The following is a 3,673-nucleotide window of genomic DNA, read 5'->3' on the forward strand; positions in this document are numbered from 1 at the left end:
TAATATTTTCTTTATTAAATGCTTAATAAAACAAATAATAATAACATACAATTTCCTATATATTTTATTAACTGACATTTTTTATAGATACACTGTAAGAAATTGTAATTTGGTGTGATGTTGCCCATGTTTTTAATGCTGAGGTAAACTAAAGAAATTTTTAGGAACAGAACTGTAATTATCTTGCAATTAAATAAAGTTTACAAAATAGCAATTGTTTGAAAGAATTTGTGCGAATTTATAACTAAATATGTGTTCGTTTTTAAATGAAATATTTTTGCAATAAAGCCATAAACTGATTTTGATACGCATGAAAATATGTGTTGTCATTAAACAAACAAAGAAGGAATAACTAACTTATAATAGTGAAAATATAATTAAAAATGCGACTACATGTGGTATGAAAAAAATTTAGTTTACCACACCACAAAAAAAAACGGAGAAAAAAACTATACCCCAAAATTTTTTATTCTGAAATTCTGACATAAGTAAATCAAACGCTTATTAATTTAAAAAAGAATTGACTTTAAAGTCAAGAAAATTTATACTTAGTCATTTCCTCATTCATTGAAAGTGTATTTTTTTCATTGATGTGATCAAATCAGATAATTCTCATTAATATACGCTTTATTAAATGCTTAGTAAATTAAGGTACAAAAGAATATTGAAGACAAAGATAAATCTGGAATTTGACAAATAACTTCAATCCCTTTTCAAATGCATATCTTCGTGTACTTCTGTCTTCATAAGCTGTGTAGCGCCACCTATTAATAGAAATATAAACTTGCATGAATTACTACTTCCAATATACGTTATAAAAATTAAAAGCTACGTAAGACAGAGTTCAAAAGGTGTTTAAAAAAAGTGATCCAAATTTTTTAGTACACAAGTCAATTTTTTCTGTTATTAGCATTTGATTTTAAATTTAAAACTTAAAACTTGAAAGTTTTGGAATATGTTTTTATATTATCCATATAGTTTTTAAATTTACAAAATACTGTACCGAACTTCATGAAAAAGTTTCATGCTTATTAATACTTTTATGACTCTCTAAGTGTTAAAGAAGTTAACCGAACCAGTAAATTAATCGAACATTTTAAACACAAAAGGTATCTTCAGTACTACTAAGCAATCGAAGTAATTGAATTCATAAGAATTTATAGAAGTTTACAATTCATAAAAATGCATCAATAACAAACTAATCCAAAGCATTCATTATTATAAGTTATTTAAATAAAATTACAAAGCTGCAAATCACCACAAAGATTATAATAATGATCATAATTAAGATTTATCAATATTTCAAAATAATCGAAAAAACGCAAAAAGAAAGAAAATTTTTAAAATCAGTTTGACTCAAATTTTTAAAAAAAAATTGAGTTAAACTTTCTTTTAATCAAAGTAAACAAAGTTTTGCGTACATACATTATTTTGAAAAATAACCGATAGTTGCATTTTTAATATTTTTCATTCTTCAAAAACTTAAAAAATATGGTTAAGTTATCAAAAATAAATCAATTGTAATCCTTATTCAGAACCATTAGAAACTTTGAATATATTAAAGAGAAATTAATTCACTGTATGGCACGTACATTAATTGATTTTCTTCTCTTAAGCCTAGATACGAATAAATATAACAATGTGTTCTCTAAATATAAGAAAAAAATCATTTATTATTATTTATTTTTTGTGTAACATTAAATAAAGAAACCACTGTTGCACTAATAAATAAAATAAATAAATAAATTTATTATTTTAATAAATATATTAGGCATTTTATAAGTAAAATCATTCTTAGACAAAGAAACAACTTTTTATTTATTTATTTATTCACAATGCTCAAAATCACAGGCCTTTTATCAGCTATTAATGGGCTAGCAAGTAAGACAAATAAAGATCTCACAGCGATCTCTGCGGGAACATTACTTTTTCTTACGATGGATTTGAATTTTTGATCATAACTACATGGAGGTGTATATTTTATTTTCTAACCAGTATTGAGCAGCCGACCCAAGTCTGAATTTACGAATATCAATGTTCAACTCCAGGCTGATAATTATGAACATGACCCAAAAGATAAAGGGACTTCTAGGTGAAGTTTTGGAACAAACTAGCCATCGTGTAGGACTTTTTGATGTAAGTTACCCGCATTCACGTTATATGGAAAGAAAAGCCACGGAAACTCCCACAGTTAGCCAGACAACAAGGGGATTCGAACCCGTGATCCGTCTACCATTAAGGCACTGTGGTTGATTCAGCACTGTGGTTAATGCGAGCCGGGGGCAGGATTTTAATCAACCAGACATCGCGCATCGAACCTGGGTCTTCTCAGTTAGAAACAAATGTTCTATCCTATGAGCCACCGTAGCTCATAATATGAGAGTAGCCACAATCTCGCATATATGGTCCCAATTGATAAGGTAGGAAAGTTGCAGTCGAAAGGTTAATATAGAACATTTATTTTATAATTGTCATTGAACAGCCGATCCAAATTTGAGTTTACGACTACCAATGTTTAACTCTGTAGCCTTTTAAATTTGAACCGAATCCATAAGACAAAGGAACTTCTGAATCAGTACTCCCATAGGTATTGATTTGTTATGGGAACTAGGAGGACTTTTTTGAGACCCCCACAGATTTAACGTGCAGTTATCAGAGGAGATTTTCTGGATTTGTACTCCCTTTCTTACGAACACGAGTCCAACGTCCTACTAACCAGGCTAATTCTGCCAAATGTAAAATATTTTACGCATTTCACCATAGCTCGAGACCTATATAAACGAATTTTCGAAAATTTTGCGCACATTAAATTTCGCATCTACAGCGAGCCAAGAAAAAAAAATGAGCAACCCTAATTAATGCTTCATGGTTTGATCTCAAATATGCTACTTAATTAGTGCAGACGATATTTTAAATTACGAAATCAGACACAAAAACGTACTTTTTCTGAGTAAGTATGCCTTTTTTTTTTCAACGAATTCGAATTTCGTAATCCCAATTTATTGGGGGTAGCCAATATCTGGAAAATATGCTCCCCACAGTTTGGTCTGGAGAGCAATTCAAAATTTGGACCCCTTAATATTAATATTTACTTTTTTCGTATTTCTCCATATCTCGAGATTTTCTTAAGCTAACTGAAAAATATTTGCGCGCAATTCTAAAATTCGTTTTTCCAAAGATTAATTTATCCATGTAAATCCATGTACAAAGTAAAAAATAAATTTTTGTAAATATTAATTATTTTTTAATATTAATAATAGTTGAACTATTATTACATTTTAACTATTGACTAATTGTATCTATTAATTAATTTTATCTAATTTTAACTATTTGAATTCTTTAAAATTTGATTTCTCCCGAACTATTCAACTGATTTCGCCCAAATTTTGTTTTTTGCTATGTACTTTAATTGTACTACATACTTTAAAATGAAGATGTACACACTTTAAAATAACTTGAAAATTGCATACCTTTCAATCAAAATTAATTCGACTATTATTTAATAAAATAATAAAGAATAATAAATACTTAGTAAAATAATATTTTGCATGGAATTAAAACAAATTTCTATACTTGGCGAAATACGCAATAAATGAGATTAACATTAAGGGACCCAAATGTTTGGCTAATTTTCATATCGCGACCATATTTTACACATTCGCATGAAAATATG

The 3,673-nt window shown here is 28.2% G+C and overlaps 1 long non-coding RNA gene across 4 annotated transcripts in view; it reads right to left on the reverse strand.

The window, feature by feature from the left end:
* Positions 1-609: 609 nt before the first annotated feature.
* LOC107447505 (uncharacterized) overlaps positions 610-3,673 on the reverse strand; it is a 278,517-nt gene continuing 275,453 nt past the window's right edge. For all 4 annotated transcript variants that reach the window (XR_011638361.1, XR_001584538.3, XR_001584537.3 and 1 more), the window contains one exon: positions 610-764. This is a non-coding gene — a long non-coding RNA (uncharacterized lncRNA). The remainder of the gene's footprint in view (positions 765-3,673) is intronic.

This window comes from Parasteatoda tepidariorum, chromosome X2 (genome assembly GCF_043381705.1).
Source record: "Parasteatoda tepidariorum isolate YZ-2023 chromosome X2, CAS_Ptep_4.0, whole genome shotgun sequence".
Taxonomy (NCBI): domain Eukaryota; kingdom Metazoa; phylum Arthropoda; class Arachnida; order Araneae; family Theridiidae; genus Parasteatoda; species Parasteatoda tepidariorum.